At 38.4% G+C, this 19,745-nt stretch overlaps 1 pseudogene; it reads right to left on the reverse strand.

Moving 5' to 3' along the window:
• The window catches only part of LOC127980916 (complement C3-like), a 47,995-nt pseudogene continuing 28,250 nt past the window's right edge, over positions 1 to 19,745 (reverse strand).

Below are 19,745 nucleotides of genomic sequence, written 5' to 3' on the forward strand. Positions count from 1 at the left end.
TCAAACTTTACCTTTGCAAACCAAACAGGCGAAAGTCTCCTTCAATTCACAGTTCTGTACTGCCGTCAGGTCCCTTGATGTGGCTGCAATCTCTTTGATGTGTCTGGTCACATCTTCTAGGCCTCGAGAGGCTTCCAGCAGCTCCTCTAACTGATCCCTAACATCAAACAGGACAGAAGATTCCTCATTCCTGCGACTAGAAAAAACAAAGGCAGTAAATAGTGTAGCCACACTGGGTTGTACATAATAATTAACTCAAATGATATATAGGGAATTTGAATAATTAATCAGGAATATGACTAATATATATCTCATATGACAGTTACATAAATATTATTGATTATGAAAAATAGCTCAATTGCATTTATCAATAACTCATTACAGGGCACGGTAATTTACTCATTAATATGTCAATATTCCATTCTTCATATCAAATAATTATTGTGATATCTCTTACTGTAAATTACTGCAAATCAAACAGTGGTTTGTCCAGCAAACGGCCGTAAGATTAACTTATCAATTTTCAATAAAGTTATCACTTCTTACAATTCAAGGAAAAATATTATCTGGCCATGAAAACATTAGCCTATCATTGTGATAAATTTAGTCTCAAAGTAAAGCTTGTAGCTAAAAATCTGACACTTCATTGACTCGTAATGTGAGTGGTTTGAAGGCAATCATGAATATATGGGTTTTTAATAATTGAACTAATAATACATCAAACTACAAATCACACAGTAAATATGTAAATATGCGTACGACAATACAGACTCTGAGGGAGAGAGAGAGAGAGAGAGAGAGAGAGAGAGAAAGAGAGAGCGATAGCGTGGTTGTAGTATGATATGAGTTAGGCAAACTCACAGTCAGTACACTTGAAAGACACCAACGATTCAAATCATAGGCAAACTTTAAGCAGCATTTAAATCTCAGCAGTGATATTCTAGCAAGTTCGTAATTCAAGATTAATACATTTTACATTAATTCGCTTTAGACAAATGGCATGAATCTCTCGAATTTTGCCTCCAATAAAATGACCCTTTAACAGAGGGTTACAAATTAGTGCAATAAACATACCATTTTGTTTTTGCAAATGACTAGACAACACACTGATAATGTAACATATACAGTATTTTCATTACCAGTAGTCCTCTCTGATTCCAACACCTGACTTCCATGTGCATCAGCAAGGACATAAATCTCGTTGTTTCCCATGGCCAACTTCACCTTATCCAGGATTGAAGGGACGGTTGCTTCAGACTACAGAAATCTCACCACAACAACTTTGGTAGAGAAGAGTTTTCCATCTCTTGGATCAGAGATGTGAATTGATCTGAAATTAACAGTCATGTAAAGCATTACTGTACTGAAGACTACAGTATACAATTTGAATTAGAGCCATTTGTGTTATGTAAAAGCTATTTGCCTCTCTTGCAAATGCACAGTAATTAAATGTAATGTGGTACCTTTGGAATGATCTCGGTGTGCTCGCACGTGGTGGCAGGTTTGAAGAGGGCACACTAGTTGGTTGAAGAAATCCAAATGAATGCCGGTGGTCTGCAACGGTTGGCGCTCGACCAAGATGGCTTTGAGCACTTCCGCCAAGATGGCTTTGAGCGCCTCCACGGTGAACCTCATAATGTTCCCGCTCATTTAAGTCAATGTACTCGATGGCGCCGCGTATGGCTGCTTCAGTGCTTGGCTCTCCAGTGTTTTTCCTGTTTTTGTTCGTTTTTCCTGTTTTTTGTTTAACAAACACGATCAGTTTCATCAGGGATGAACCGCTGAACATTCGGCAGAACACACCACAAGATCTTTTACCGGATTTAAATTATTCAGACGTTTTACTGAACGTTGTTATCGGAGGAGTGGCGGCGTTGATCAAACGCTTCAGGACGCGCAGACGGGGGAAGCGAGCGGGAGCGCTCGTCAGACTCAGGAATCGCGGATTTTGAACGTCGTTGCCTAGCATCCATCTGGCAAATCTCTGCTCTCTACCCAACAAAACAGACAAACTCCTTCTGCTCTCTCGGACAAATAAGGATTTCTGCTGCTCTGTGTTCCACGGAAACCTGGCTGAATGACGCCATACCGGACAGCGCGTTCCATCTGCCGGGCTTTCAGCTGTTTAGAGCGGATCGCGAATCAGAATCAACGGGGAAATCACGCGGCGGCGGGACATGCTTTTACATCAATGAGCGGTGGTCTAGAGATGTAACTGTGTTAAAGAAGATGTGCTGTCCTGATCTAGAAATGCAGTTTGTCAACTGCAAGCCATTCTATTCGCCGCGGGAGTTTCACTCGTTCATTCTGGTTAGTGTTTACATCCATCCGCAAGCGCACGTGAGCTCAGCTTTACAGAAACTCGCTGATCAGATCACAGAGACAGAACAACAACACCCGGACTCTGTTTTAATCATTCTTGGGGACTTTAATAAAGCCAATCTCTCCCGTGAACTGCCAAAATACAGACAGCATGTTACATGTCCCACCAGAGACAGTAATATATTGGATGACTGCTACACCACAATAAAGGATGCATATCACTCTGTTCCACGAGCAGCTTTGGGACGGTCTGATCACTGTCTGATTCATCTTATACCATCCTACAAGCAGAAACTTAAATCTGCTAAACCTGTAGTAAGGACTGTGAAGAGATGGACCAGCGAAACAGAGCAGGATTTACAATCTTGTTTTGACCTCACTGATTGGAGTGTTTTTGAAGCTGCTACCACCGATCTGGACGAACTCACAGAGACTGTAACATCCTATATTAGTTTCTGTGAGGATGTATGCATTCCTACCAGGACTTATTTAACATTCAACAATGATAAGCCATGGTTTACAGTAAAACTCAGACATCTTCGTCAGGCCAAAGAGGATGCCTACAGAAATGGGGACAGGGTCTTGTACAATCAGGCCAGGAACACACTGAACAAACAGATCAGAGCGGCTAAAAAGACCTACGCTAAAAAGTTGGAGACCAGTTTTCTTCCAACGACTCAACTTCAGTTTGGAGAGGACTGAGGGCCAACACAAACTACAAGACACCATCCCCTTGCACTGAGGCTAATCAACGGCTTGCTAACGACCTGAATGAGTTTTATTGTAGATTTGAAACCCCCAACACCCCTTCTGACCATCTCCCTACACAACCATTAACACCTCCTGCAATCCCCCGTTCCGCACCTCCTGCTCTTCAAATCTGTGAAGATGATGTGCGCCAGGTCTTCAAGAAGAACAAAAGAAGAAAAGCACCAGGCCCAGATGGCGTTACACCAACCTGTCTGAAAATCTGTGCTGACCAGCTGGCCCCCATCTTTTCACAGATCTTCAACAAATCCCTGGAGTTGTGTGAAGTACCTTCCTGCTTCAAACGCTCCACCATAATACCCATTCCAAAGAAACCCAAGATAACAGGACTTAACGACTATAGGCCTGTGGCTCCAACGTCTGTCGTCATGAAGTCGTTTGAAAAACTGGTTCTGGGTTATCTGAAGGACATCACTGGACCCTTACTGGACCCCCTGCAGTTTGCTTACCGAGCAAACAGGTCCGTGGATGATGCAATCAACATAGGATTGCACTTCATCCTGCAACATCTGGACAAAACAGGGACTTATGTGAGGATCCTGTTTGTGGACTTTAGTTCGGCTTTCAACACCATCACCAGCTTTCTGACAGATAGGCAACAATTAGTAAGACTGGGGAAATTCACATCAAACAGCTGCTCCACCAACACTGGCGCCCCTCAGGGATGTGTTCTCTCCCCTCTGCTCTTCTCCCTGTACACCAACGACTGCACCTCTAAAGATCCCTCTGTCAAGCTCCTGAAGTTTGCCGATGACACTACAGTCATCGGCCTCATCCAGGACGGTGATGAGTCTGCTTACAGACAAGAGGTTGAGCAGCTGGCTGTCTGGTGCAGTCTTAACAACCTGGAGCTGAACACGCTCAAAACAGTGGAGATGATCGTGGACTTCAGGAGAAACCCCCCTGCACTTTCCCCACTCACCATCATGAAGAGCACTGTGACTGCAGTGGAGTCATTCAGGTTCCTGGGCACCACTATCTCTCAGGACCTGAAGTGGGACAATCACTTTGACTCCATTGTGAAAAAGGCCCAACAAAGGTTGTACTTCCTTCGCCAGCTGAGGAAGTTTAACTTGCCACAGGAGCTGTTGAAACAGTTCTACTCGGCCGTCATTGAGTCTGTACTGTGTACTTCTATAACTGTCTGGTTTGGTTCAGCAACAAAATCAGACATCAGAAGACTACAGAGAACTGTTCGGACTGCTGAAAGGATTATTGGTGCTCCCCTGCCCACCCTTCAAGAACTTTATGTTGACTCAATAACCACAACTGTATTTAGCAATAACACTCTTTACTGCTCAAACACATTCAACTCCATTAGCTCCGTATACAAGACTGAACTGCACTACAAAAAACCCGCGCTAACCCCCAAAATGGTGCTCTTCACACATGCGCAGAATATAAAACATAACTTAACAATCTCCCCTTTTTTTTTCTTTTATGCAAAACTAGTTAACAGAGATTTAGTTTGAATGACTAAACATTGACAAAACATAAGAAAATCATTGTTAGATGATTTTAGTCTTTAAGTTGGCAAACGCCTGTGCTCAGAGCTTTCAAAAGGCCAAGTGCTGATGCTCCTTTTTTTGTTAAGCAGTTAGCTAGCTGCTCTTTGGTGGCTGACCACAAGATCTGCTGAACAGTTCCAGAGTGTATGAGCTCCTTCATACTGCTGATTTCTAGGCGCAGTCTCTTTTCGGTGACAGATTTTGTAGATTTGAGAGCATCGAGAAGGGAATGATTGTCTGTTATACACACAATGGGTAAGTTTTTGCATGAGCAGTCACCAGTGGTAATCTCTGAGTAGAGTGTAGCAAGGAAAACAGCACTGTCAATCCCATCTGCAAGTGCCAAAGTCTCTCCTGCTAAGGTACTCCGTACAACCCTCCTGATGCGTTTTGACTGCCAGGATATAGGTGAGAATTTTCCATTTTCTCCCATAAGAATGATGAAATGTCCACCCTGTGTCCCGCCATCTGAAAGGTTTCCCATCGAGGAATCACTGTACACCACTAACTTAATAGAACTGTCTTTCCCTAGGTACTGGAACCTCAAGGTGACCTCTTCTGATTTTAGTTTTCTGATGAGTTTATTTGCACAATGCAGGGTCTGAACAGTAGCATGTTTTGTGTTAGATGCCAAAATGGATATGTCACACATTATGTCCGGTCTGCTTTGCCTGGCAACCCACAATATTTGTCCAATCTTTGATTTCAGCATGTCCATCTCAATGTCTGTCAGTGAAGCTTCACGTTGTGTTGCTCTGGTAGAGTCCAATGGAATGGGTTGCAGATTTTTTATGTACGTTCCTTGTTGTACATGTATTTCATTCTCCAGAGAGTGTACTTCTATTCCAATATAGTTGAAACTGTCATGCTCTTCCCGTCCAACTTGAAAGGCATCTTTCAACTGAGGAATGATATCTGTGGAGAATGCATCTGTACCACCCCAAATAAAGTCATCCACGTGAGATGCAAGAATTCCCATCACTTTGCAGGAATCATCCAGCCAGTAAAATACAGCTGGATCTACCTTTGACACTGTAGCACCCAGTTGTTGCATTGTGTCTTTCACCCTATTATACCAGAATAAAGAAGCATCTGTTAAGCCATAAACACATTTTTTTAACTTCCATATAATTTCTTTGCTCTGCGCTTCTTTTGGTGGCCGAATGTAAATGTCCCTGGTTAACTCTTTACCTTGTAAAAAGGCTGCTTTAATGTCCATGGAGTTTAGATGCCATTTTTTCTGACATATGACTGCCATGATCATTTTTAGAGACTCTGAACTACAAGTAGGTGAGTCTTTGGGAAGGTCTTGAGTGTTTGTTTCTTCAAAGCCTCTCGCAACAAGTCTAGCTTTAGGCAGAACTCCAGCAGTTGTTTCTTTTAGTGTGCACACCCATCTCGTGGAGATGCACTTCTGCCCTTCATCTTTCACTTCTTCAAAGACGTCATTTCTCTTCCAGGTGTTGAGTTCTGTATTTTTTGCAGCAATGAAGAGATCATCATGTACTATCATTATATCATCCTCATTGTAGTCAGTGCTCAGCTTAGAATGTTCAAATGGAATCACCTGAACACTGTCCATCTGTCCAAGATCAACTGATCCTGTTGTCCCAGCAATTTCCTCAGGCTCACTGTACTGCAAATTATACCAGTTCTTGTGCTTTCCAGTAGCCTTTCCTGCTCGGCTGAGGATTTTCCCAGTGTGGGTTTGTCCACTTTGATTGTCGATGTATTTCACCGTTTGGCCAATTTTTAGTCTTAGGCCTTCACAGCTCATGGATGAGTGTGTTTGTGTTATCTGGGATTGATCCAGATTATCTCCTCCTGGCAGCATTGATGTATGAGGTTCACTGTTATCTTCAGCATTAGTAGGTCCATCATTTTCTGGTGTCACTTCCTCATTTTCACTTTCAGTGTCACTGAGATCTGCTGCTGGCGTTACTGTAGGATTTTCATATGTTTTCATTTGTTCTCTTTCTGTCTTCTCCAGTTTTGTTTGCGGATCATCCACCTTTCTTAGTCTAGACTGATGCACCCTAACATAGGTTCCGCCGTGCCTGACAAATACCACCACACCATCTTGGCCTATTACCACACCTGGACCTTTCCACTCATTACAATCTACTCGCTTATAATACACTTTGTCCCCCGTTTCATATTTGTCATGAATGGGCCGCAGTTGCTTACGAAGCGCTCTTCTGATTCTCTCTGAGCATTCAGCTTCTGTGAATGCTTTTCTCATTGCATGTAGTGTTGTGATTTGTTTAGCTATCCAAGTACTCTTACTTGTTTCCATAGCAGGGGGCTTATCAGTGAGGACTGAAGGTAGATTTGGGTTCTGCCCAAACACCAACTGGTAGGGACTATAACCATGGACATTGTGCAGAGAGTTTTTTGCCATTAATGCCCAATCTAGAGCTGTCTTCCAGTCACAGTTGTTGTCCCTCTTCACTTTCAGCAAAATTTCAGTGAGGGTCTGATTGTGCCTTTCTAATAGGCCATTGCTCCATGGACTGTATGCTGCAGTTGTTTTAACTTCAATGTTAAACTTTTCAGCCATGTCCTTCATTTCATCATTGTTAAATTCACCTCCGTTATCACTAAACAGTCTGCATGGAGGACCATGAACACTTATCCAGCAGTGAATAAAGTGCTTCACTATCTCTTTTGGATTCTTTGTGGTTACAATACTCCCTGTACTGAAGCGTGTGAAGTGGTCAATAGCGTGCAAATACCATACTCCTGGCTCAAGCTCATGTAAGTCCACAGCCACAGTCTCATTATAGGCTGATGCCATAGGCAAACCCACTACAGGCTTATGTTTTGGCTTTCTGTATCTGATACATGTATCACAGTTTTTAACAATGTTCTTGAGGATTGTGTTGCTTTCATCATCATGATTACCTGAGCAGGCCAATAATTTTTGCAGTCTATCAGCTGAAGCATGTCCAAATTGTCTGTGTAGTTTCAACAGTACTCTCTCCTTTTCTTTTGTTGTCATGTTTTCTGTCACAGCAAGAATTTCATTTTCATTTTGTGTTTTGCTCTCACTTGTCTCCTTTTCACCCAGATGACTGTCATCTCTTAAGTTCACACAATAATGTCCTGAAGATGTCAGTTCAAGCTTAACAGGTTGTTTAAACATGGTTGCTTTGTCATTTGCAATGTCAAGAACTGCACTTGCTCTTTTCAATGAAGCCTTGCTTAAGAGCATTGGTATATCTGCAGGAACAACTTCTGTCTCTATTTTGCACTTGGTATGTCCTATTTTAACTGGAATGGTGACTTTCCTTGTGGAGTGAATAACTTTGCCATCACCAAATCTGAAAGGTCTTGAACTTTGTTTGTCATCTATTTTCAGTAACTCACTCTGTGGCAGCCCACTTGTATAATCATCAAGCCATTTTTCTCCACACACTGTTCTTGTACAAGCTGTGTCAATCACAGCTGATCCTAAAGCCTCCACCATGAAGATTTCTGTGTTAGACAAGGATTCATTTGAAAACAAAGTGATGTTGCATTCTTCAACATTATCTTTAAGTCCTTCATCTTTTGTCAATCTTACATGTTCTTTTTTGTTTGGACAGTCCTTTGCCCAGTGATAAGTGCTTTGGCAAATTGCACATTTTGTTCTTCTCCCATATTTATCAATGGGGTTTGTGCCTTGAGCCACGGTTTGGGGTTGTTGTGTGGTGTTTGACTTATTTCCCCGTTTACCTGAGTATCTCGTGTAATAGGCAGTGTCACTATCTGCGCTCTGCAGTGCACTGTCGCCCTCTAGTGGTGAAGCAACGTTATCTCCAAAAATTCTTTTCAAGGCTGATTTCATATCAACGAAAGAAACGCTGGGGCAAGCTGTAAGCGCTAACTGTTTATCTTTAACGGTAAGTCCGGCAGTATCTAGTAGCTTGAAGGCTAGTACGGCATCTGGGAGCTCCATTTTGAACTTACGTAGCCTGTTGTATCGATGTTCGAACTCGACGATGTATTCCACCATAGAAACGCCGCTTTCTCTTGTGATCCGGTCGAACTCCGTGTACGCCTCATATTGTCGATCTTTTTCTTCTTTTAAAAACACAGAGTCCAATTTCGTTATAAGTGTTTGCATTCCAGTGTCTGCATTTAAATCCTCAGCGGAAATTTCCAGTGCACTCTCCCTTGCTCTGCCCGTTAGTGACAGGGTAACTGCCAAAGCTTGTTTCTTTTTGTCCAAGTCGGTGACACGTCTCCAAATTTCAACCTCATTTTTCCAACTTTCGTACGCCGTCTTCTCGTCAAACGGCGGGGGATTTTTGTAATTTCCAGCAGCAGCCATCCTCTGCTACCAATGTTGACTCAATAACCACAACTGTATTTAGCAATAACACTCTTTACTGCTCAAACACATTCAACTCCATTAGCTCCGTATACAAGACTGAACTGCACTACAAAAAACCCGCGCTAACCCCCAAAATGGTGCTCTTCGCACATGCGCAGAATATAAAACATAACTTAACACTTTATACATCAAGAGTGAGGAAAAGGGCTCATAAAATCACTCTGGATATCTCACATCCAAGTCACCCCATTTTTGAACTTTTGCCATCTGGCCGGCGTCTCAGAGCCGCAAATACCAGAACAGCAAAGCACAAAAACAGTTTCTTCCCCCAGGCAATCTACCTCATGAACAGTTACATGTTCCCCACTTATGCTTATGCAAACAAAAGTGCAATATCCTTATATTTATTTGTTACCCCTCCATCCTAGTACATCCCTGCATCTTATTCAATCCTATTCCATTATCATTTATAGCACAATTGTTTATACACGTATTTATTTGCCTAATTTTTTTTTTTTTTTGTCTGTGTGTTGTTGTCTCTGTGTACTGGAAGCTTATGTCACTAAAACGAATTCCTTTTATGCGCAAACATACTTGGCAATAAAGCTCTTTCTGATTCTGATTCTGAAACTGCTGAAGTGACCATCTTCCAAAGGGAAAATAACTACGTTGGTAGCATCGGTCAAATAAATACTGCCCACATCGATCTGAAATAAAGAGGTTTGAAGCATAAAGGCCCATTTACTGTCATCAAACCAACCAAACCCTGTACACGGCCATGCAATATCACTAAATATACTCTACAAGAAAACCAAACATTTTTCAATTAGCAAGAATCAAGCTAATATATTCATTTGTCGACCGATGTAGTAGCTAACCTTAAGCAGCCATTTGTTAAAATTGAGCAATTTAACAAGGCTAATTGACCAATCAACAGTTTATGGACATACCTGAAAAATCTGAGATATTCTCTCTGCTCGCATGTCGGCCAGTTTTAGAGAGACCCATCTGTTGCCCCTGAAAACAATATAAGTGTTTATTTTTTCAATGACCCAGGTGCGGAAGATTAATCAATTTTCTTTTCAGGGAAAGTAAAACAGGCTAACCTCTATCGCCGCCTGTCTGTGGTTTCCGGTAATGCATCTCTGTTCAGAATATACTACCGCAGGGGTTTTCAAAGTGAAAGACCATGAGCCTCCCTTCAGAGAACATCAGGTCAATGGGGCCTCCCCGTTTGAATAAAAGACATGATATTAATATAATAAAAAATTATAATAACAAGAACAACATCAAGAACACTGTGTAAAAAATAAATAGTTGCAACCATAAAGGGTTGGAAAAGTGTATTTTGAATACAAGTCTCTCTCGTTTTAATAAAAATCAATAATATGGTTGATAGTTAATTTGTATGTAGGTCAGTGCATACAAAAAAAAGAAGAAAAAAAAAGTAACTTATATCCATCACAAAACCTTCACAAAACTGAACGGAGAACATGTTAATGTTATTCTCTACTTTAATGGGAGCAGTGAGTCTGCGTCTTCGCTGCACACAGACGGAGGATGCGGGGCTTTAGTGATGAACAAGCGCAGGTCGCCCTCCACCTGCAACTTCAAGACCTGATTAACCATTAGGGCTGGTCACTTGCCCAGGGGCACAGGACATCTAAGGGTCCCCTGGGCACCGTCAAATACTATCTTAGATCACGTTATAAACGCAGTCCTCATTTTCCTAATTATATGCAGAAGTGATATGCCATATGAATCCGAAATCACACAAACCTGTGCTGTGTGATGTGAGAAGCCAGAATCGCGACACACCCCTTCCAACTTCCAGAGCTCTTCCCGTCCATCCAATGAGAGATTTTTTGACCCAAACAGGTGTTACTTTATGTAAATTTATTTATACATTTTAAATGGTTTCTAAACAAATGTCCTTGGTAACTTTGGCCCAAAGTAATCTTTGATAAACAGCTGTGCATGTTGCATCTGCTTATTTATTATAGTCAAAATAATCCAGCAATTATGTTTTGGATATCAATAATGAGGCATAGCTACAGGTCATAAATAAAAAATGACATTACAAAAATTGAATCATTCGTAAGAATTTAAGTTAATAAAAACATCAAAAAACAAAGAATACATGTATTATTTATTTTTTTATGAAGAGTAGGCTATTAATGGAACAGTCATTTTTGACTGGGAACAAAAAATTGTTTAACATGACATTGAACACAACAGGGTTAAACGATGACAAGGGTCTTCCCCTCTCCTACAAAAACAGAGTGCCTTTTGTGAACATGTTTACATTTAGGCTATTTCAATAGATTTTTTCAGTCAGTAAACAAATACCATGCATATAGACTATTAATTGTAGATGCAAACAAATACAGTGTGGGCAAACTCTTAATTTGAAAAATAATGAATGCATTTCCTGCCAATCAGATTTAGCACCACCCACAGGGGAAAATCGAAATATCAAGTGGTATTTCTGATTTCCGTGCAAGAACGGGTAAACCAAAAATCAAGTCATAATTTCGTTTATAACGGAAAAAGGAGTTGTTTTCTCATTTTTTAGTTTTTCTAAAAAACTAAAAAAAACGAAAATGAGCTGTTTTCTCGTTTTTCCGTTTTTAAATGTGAAAGCAAAAACAAATGAACGAACGATACCCGGACCAGTGGTCATCTGATTGAGAACTGCAAGTAAACACAATTGTTCTTGGTCCATGGTCCGTGTATCTTTTGGTCATTCGATTTTCTATTTAAAAATGAATAAAGATAAATGAGAAACAGTTTGATTTTCGTTTTTTCGTATTGTTTAAGAAACGGAAAATGAAAATTTAGCTGGATTTTTCGTATTTTTGTTTGTGGGCAAAAAATGAGATTATGCTTTAATATTTGTTTGAATGTGTGGGCGGCGCTGAAACGCCCCTTTCATCCCTTCTGTACTGCACCGACAAGTGGCAACCGCGAGCTCAGTTCATTTTCACCAGGAGAGAAGCGGCAGACAGCAGAGTTTATTAATCCTGCCAATTCTTTGGTAGTGGTGCTTGCAAGATAAAATAATAATAATAATAAATTAATTAATTAATAATAAAAAATATATATATATTATATTTTTCCGGCTGCTGCATGTTATTGACAAAGCAGACTTGACAACTTTATTCATAAAACACCATTTGAATTTTACTTTAGCCTGTGATCTACAACGACATGGAATAAAATATAGGCCTACTACTAATTTTTTGCCTACTTATTCTAGGCCATTCATTAAAAAAAATAAATATAGACCGTCCATGGTCCGTGTATCTTTTGGTCATTCGATTTTCTATTTAAAAATAAATAAAGATAAATGAGAAACAGTTTGATTTTCGTTTTTTCGTTTTGTTTAAGAAACGGAAAACAAAAATTTAGCTGGATTTTTCGTATTTTTGTTTGTGGGTAAAAAATCAGATTATGCTTTAATATTTGTTTGAATGTGTGGGCGGCGCTGAAACGCCCCTTTCATCCCTTCTGTACTGCACTGACAAGCGGCAACCGCGAGCTCAGTTCATTTTCACCAGGAGAGAAGCGGCAGACGTCAGAGTTTATTAATCCTGCCAATTCTTTGCTAGTGGTGCTTGCAAGATAAAATAATAATAATAATAATAATTAATTAAATTAATAATAAAATAAAAAAAATTATATTATATTTTTCCGGCTGCTGCAGTTATTGACAAAGCAGACTTGACAACTTTATTTATAAAACACCATTTGCATTTTACTTTAGCCTGTGATCTACAACGACATGGAATAAAATATAGGCCTACTACAAATTTTTTGCCTACTTATTTTATTCTAGGCCATTCATAAAAAAAAAATTAAATGGGAAAAATCCAACCCCACATTTATAATAAAATTTATATTAATATAAGTTAAGTTTTCCCTATAATTAGTCTACTTTAAATGTTTTAATTATAGGCTATAGGCTACTTAGAATTATGAACTGAATTCACGAATTCTGTAGATGACTGTATGAATATAGTGACGGTGTGACATCGTTACAGATAATGAGTTCAGACGGGAAACACTGCACCTCTCGTTGGTTTCATTTGAATTACATAGGCCTAAATATAAAATTATTATTATTATTATTCTATTTAAATGGTTTATTTTAAAAGTAGACGTGTCCAGCAAGACATGGTTCGTCTGATGCATAAGCCTGGTTCATTTCTGACGTTTCAGAAAGAAGTTAATGTAGACCGAGATGACATAAAGCAAATCCTGTTGAGTTTTCATGTTATTTAGGGTGTCTTACGACCCAAACTGATGGAGCTGAAGCTCTTCCCTTTTGTTATCGGGATGGAAGCTGTGGATCGGGATCCGCCGATCGGAGAAGTGCAGCAGACTACACTCTACAAGATAAAGTTTCAGTTGCTGTTGTTTGTATAGCAAATGAAAACATGTTAAGCTGTGAGGTTTTTCTTAAATAGGCATAGAATAAAATTAGTAGGCAAAAAATCTGCACATATTTGTCATTGTAGATCTTACAGTAAAATTAAAATGTCATTGAATAAATTAATTTCTGTTTGGTCAAAAAAAAAAAAAAAATATATATATATATATATATATATAAAAAGCTTGCAAGCACCACTAGCAAAGAATTGGCAGGATTAATAAACTCTGCCGTCTGCCGCTTCTCTCCTGGTGAAAATGAACTGAGCTCGCGGTTGCCGCTTGTCAGTGCAGTACAGAAGGGATGAAAGGGGCGTTTCAGCGCCGCCCACACATTCAAACAAATATTAAAGCATAATCTGATTTTTTACCCACAAACAAAAATATGAAAAATCCAGCTAAATTTTCGTTTTACGTTTCTTAAACAAAACGAAAAAATGAAAATCAAATCGTTTCTCATTTATCTTTATTTATTTTTAAATAGAAAATCGAATGACCAAAAGATACACGGACCGTCCATGTACGTTTTGATCATTTTATTTCTTATTTGCAATGATATAACAAGAAATGGAAAAATGGCTCGTTTATTCGTTTATCCGTTTAGTTTAACAAATGGAAAATTAGATTTTGGCTGGATTTCTCATTTTCTTTTGAGGTTTACAAATCTGTTTATGGCTTTAATATTTAATTCGCACTTGTGGGCGGGGCTGAAATGCTGCTTTCATCTGATTGGTAGAAACGCTCCGCCTTCAGCTGGGTCTTTTTATTCTTTCAGGCAGAATAAGAGTCTTATAAAAGTGATGTCTGAAATCACCACTCACTGTTAATTATCATCATATTTGAATCAGATGTTGCTGGACACATAATTTGTACTGCTGTGACGTGCAAGTGACCTCTTTAAATTATTTATAGGTTATAATAGTATTGTAAGAATATTGTCCCACTGATGAATATGTTGTGTTCTTGTATTACTGATTCACCAGAAGAGGGCACTATGGGTTACTAGTTGGTACCTATAAAAGCTTAAGAAGAACAACTCAATGTGAGCAACCATGTGGCATGCAGGCTGTGTTTGTTGTTGGCCTTTAATGTGAATAAATCTTTGACTATATAACTTCTAGAATCTGACTCTTCATGCTCACCTGGATTTGAAACAATACAAAATTGGGGATGAGAATTTTACCATTATGAATGAAAAATGGCTGCAGTTGCTTCATTTCCTACGCCATTTCTGCATCTGGAGATGAATGGCCACGAAAGAAAGCTCTACTTCTTCATTGTTTGGGCACAGAAGGTCAGAGATTATTTTATACTTTGCCAAATCAAGGAAAGATGATGAAGGAAGCTATTGAGGTTTTACAAGCATACTTTGTTCCTCGACGGAATGTAATTGCCGAATGACATGCATTTAAAAAACAAGCTCAAGTATCTGGTGAAAGAGTCCTACAATATGTAACTATAGTGACATAAATACCAATCATTTTGTCACTTGAGGTGTTGTAGGATAGTTTCTGACGCATGAGATCCAAAAAAAAAACATTGTCCTCCAAAGTCAGCTTTATCTGATTTATTCATCACAGCTTGTACTGGTCATTTTAACTCACAGTTTTGCTGCACAATGCACTTATGATAACACTGAATGCTGCCACATAATCACCTCCAAACAGTCAAAAAATGTTGTGCTTCCCTCTGATTACACACCTTGCCTCTCTTACTCTTTACCTACCTATATATTCATCCAGGCCCACACTCCACCCAGTGGTAAAAAACTGAATTACAATAAACCTTAATGGCTCTTACAGTAACCTCACTACGAGATTTAGCAGCCACATGTGACTTTGGATCAAATCTTGATTAAATGTTACGTGATCAATTAGTAGAAAATGTGGCCAGCCATCGTATTGGAGAAAAACTGTTGTTGGACACCGATTTGACTCCTAGAAATTCATCACTATTGCAACGCAAATTGAAGCTGCTGGGGAACAAGCTAAAACTATATCAGATCGGAAGTTGGTGTCTGTGCAAGCATTACAAGATAAGTCTATGGCAGTCGTTGGTCAAAATAAAATGAAATACTCTGCATCTACAAAGCCTTCGGTTTCCTTTAAGACTTCCTCTAAAGCTTCTAAGATGTCTTCATCAGTATGGATGTTATTGTTGTGGATCAATCAAACATCTTGCGAATGATTCTAGATACCCTGCTGTTTCAGGAAAATGCCAAAATTGTCAAAAGATTGGACATTAGGGCATTAATAGACAGCAGTAGATCACTGACAAGCTACGCAATATCGCGTTCAATTTATCTGGGATTACGAACGCGATATTGTGTAGCTTGTCAGTGATCTACGGCTCTGTCTATTTATGCCTTAATTAAATGCTGCTCCACTTAAAAGCAGGTGATGGCGATTTAGCGGTAATCAAGGAACCAGATTTACTGACTAGATGTGCATGATCATATCGTTAGATATATCTCCCAGCCCTATCAGACATTTTTCAAGAGTATGTCTTTCGCAACAAACTCACTCAGTGCATGAAATTGAATTGCCTGAACTTCAAATTAGTACATGCAAAATGTGCTGATAAGATTAAGTGTACTGCTACAATCACTTCTGTCTGCTTCTGTGGAGTTGATGGTGGATTCTGTGTCCTCTGTTTCAATTTTGCCAAAATCTGTGTACAAGACATACTTTAAGAAATATGCCTTGATGCCTCCTTCTGTTAAATTGGTGATTTATTCCTGTGATCCAATACCAGTTCTTGGATGCTTACCTGTTACTGTTACCAAGAGTGATGTAAACTGTGAGACCGGCACTGCTCATCTTGGAATGGATTTAATAAATGGTCTGCATCTTCGCTTTGGAGGATAAAATCTGCTAAATCTCCAGCACACGATCTTGATGATATCATTGTCTGGGGTCAGGCACAAAGTCAACATGATTGCATGCTAACAACAGAGAGCAGGACTTCAAATGAATACTCCGAAATGCCAATTCAGTAAGACAAAGTATATGCTTTTTGGGTCATACAGTGTCTGCACAAGGTGTTCATCCAAACGATGGTCTTAATGCAATGCTTCATGCACCAGTTCCTACAGATGCACATGAGCTTCGTTCTTTCTTGGATTAATCTAATGGTACAGCAAGTTTATTACATATTTTGCCACTGTAGTAGAGCCATTGCGTGCTTGTATTAGGAAAGGAGTTGACTTCAGTTGGTCAGAAGAAGCTAGAGAACGAGTCAGTCTGTTGTTCGTTATCTGGCTCGGCTCATCTTCAGTTCTCTCTTCACAGCAGTTCAGTCAGTGTACTGTCTGAGTAAATGAATTACTCCGGGATATTGGTTTATTTTGACTTGCTTATTGGAGATGTGGTTATTGTCTTTACCAGACAGGTTTTGATAGGTGGATACTATAATAAAACAGGCTGTATGGTTTGTGTCAAGCTATTCTTTAATCTGGCAGTTTGATGAATAGAAAAAGATAAAATGTAGTAGAAATAAACACGTTAAAGAATCCGTAGAAGCGTAGGACTCTTATGTTATAATGTTCGGTTGACCAATCAGCGGAGAGGGGCATTTCATTCCCGCCCACGTGTAGAGATCAAATATTCAAGTTGTTTATTTGTTTTCTGTCCCTGAACATAAAAATGAAAAAATGAAGCTGATTTCTAGATTTTTCATTTTGTTTAGACGAATGGTTTAATTTTTCATATTTCAATATTAAAAATAAAAAATAATTATACAAAGGTACAGTACACAGACCATGAAAGCGATTCGATCAATCAGATTAAAGCAGCGTTTCAGCTTCGCCCACAAGAGAGTGAAATATTGAAGCCATAAACTGATTTGTAAACGTCAAACGAAAAAATTTGAATTCCAGCCAAAATAACTTTTTTCGTTTGTTAAACTAAACGGAAAAATCAATAAACAAGCCATTTTCTATTTCTCGTTATTACATTCTAAATAAGAAATTAAATTATCAAAAAGTACACGGACCCAAATTGTAGTCAATCACGTTTTACTGATACATCTGGCTTTAAATTTAGTGCTGTCAGCTTTTGATGACATTGTGAAACTGCATGATTTGTAAATTATGATTGGTGGGCCACATATAATAGCCTACATTTTAATATACAAGCTGTGACACTTTGGACACTCCTGCCAGTTGCTATTTACAGTTTACCTTTATAGTTATATGTACTAATTACTCTAAGTGACAACAGCAGCATTTTAGATATGTGCTATTTACACTAAGTGAAAATTGTCACGTTATATTGACGTTATGTAAAAGCAGCAGATCTCTGCAATAAGTGTAAATAAATAGTAGCTAATTAGATGCTTTTTATACTTATAAATAGTGGCAAATACTATTTGCACCTCAGTATTGTTGTACATTAACAGGATGCAATACTAGTATTGATTTTAATAACAATGATTTTATTTATTGAAATAATTAAATAGATGCAGCTTTATTGGGACAACTAAGCCCTCTATAGCCCTCCCCTTATTAATACATTACTATTAAACATTCGTTAAGCAATTGATTTCCAAGAGAAGTGAGTTTGGCAAAAGACAGGCTCGAACCCAAACAATCGTAAAATACTTTCTATGCATCACTCTCTAATCTCCGCCACTGAATAACACTATCCATTGGGATGAAATTAACATGAAACGAGTGTTTATTCTCAAGATTTTTTCTCGAAATTCAATGAGTTTATTCGCAACATTTTATTTAGACTTTTTTGTCGAAATGTAATTTTTATTTTCTCAATTTAATTGTTTCTCATTTAATGAGTTTAAACGCAACATTTTAAATTTAATTTTTTTCTCGAAATTTAAAGTTTACATATAACAACTTGAATCTCAAGATGTTTTTTTTTGTTATTATTATTGCGTGTCCCTAATCCTCTTCCATACATTCATAACAAACCAGCAAAATATTTTCATCCATTCATAAAAAGTAAAGAAAATTAAAACATAATACATAAATTAAAACATAAAAAATAAATTATAGTAAATAAAATGAAATAAAACACCATTTAAACTATAAATGAAGATTATTTGATAAGTTGTGAATGGCTTTATTTACAAATGGTGAATATTTTTTTTTTTATAATTGTAATACCTTCTGCACAGTAGCACAAATCTCCTTTACACAGTCTGTATATCGCAGCATCTGTTCTTTCAGGGTGGTAGAACTTTATACAACGTGCATCTGAAACACACATGCATGCATTTTATGTGTACAGCTCACCTGGTGAGTAATATTCATATATTGTGACTGCAGCAGGCTGTAGCAGACCCACATTATACAGCTGGTGCAATCTGAAGGAAATTACTTCTTTCTCTTTTTGAGAAACCTAATAATACAGAAACCAATACAAAATTACATTTTCCATTTCATATTTTACACTGGAAACTGTCTATGTTAATATTTGCACAAGCCACAGATAATAATAAATAGTATTTATATATAGGTATATACTACATATATAGCCTACTTTATATTGTGCTCATATTATGTGAAATATGACTATATTGTCCACAATGTACGTAAAGGTGAACATGCAGTGACATGAAACTTTGTGGATGTGCAGATACTGGATATTAATGAAGCACTCTGTCAACCAATCAGAATGAAGAACTCAACAATATTTCATAGAAATATAAAACAATAGCACATGTTTCCTGATTAAAAGAAAACAAGATTGAATCTGTTTATGAAATCATCAGACAACAACCAGCTGTCACTTGTATTCATGATCATGATGCTAACACACTGCCAATGTGAGAAAACCTCATTCGGGCAAAAAAAAAAAAAAAAAAAATTCTCATATATCTAAATGAGCACATAATGATGAATTACAAATAAAATGGTTTCTTGACATAATAATAGACTTATTAGGATTGTTTTTCAAATACATGAGATTCATAGTGAGCTTGCAACTTGCAATGGCTTCTCGTTTTGGTAAAGAAAAAAAAACAGCACATAATGAAGTGTTATGGAGGTTTAATTTAGCTCTGGATGTATGTAAAGTGCCACAGAAAGAGCATGAACTCAATCTTACCTTCAGCATCTCTCTCCATTTTAACAGTCAGATCAAAGAAAGTACAGTCAGATTTCTTCTCGGCAGGTCTGGCGTAGTACAGCGTCAGAACCTGAAAACAGCAGCTTGTCTCAGATTAGATGTTAACATGCTTTAATCTTGCTGTTGACTGTATAAACCTTCATGAACACTCACTGAGAGAGTGGCTGTTCCAGTTCCTTTAGCAGTTACATTGAACTCCTTGTTTATCTCCACCTGTTGAGTGAATGCAGACGTACTCGAGTCATCAGATTAATCAAGTCCATGATGTAACCGAGATACTTGAAGATTTCACTAACCAAACGCTATTGACGT

Source organism: Carassius gibelio, chromosome A4 (genome assembly GCF_023724105.1).
Source record: "Carassius gibelio isolate Cgi1373 ecotype wild population from Czech Republic chromosome A4, carGib1.2-hapl.c, whole genome shotgun sequence".
Lineage (NCBI taxonomy): Eukaryota > Metazoa > Chordata > Actinopteri > Cypriniformes > Cyprinidae > Carassius > Carassius gibelio.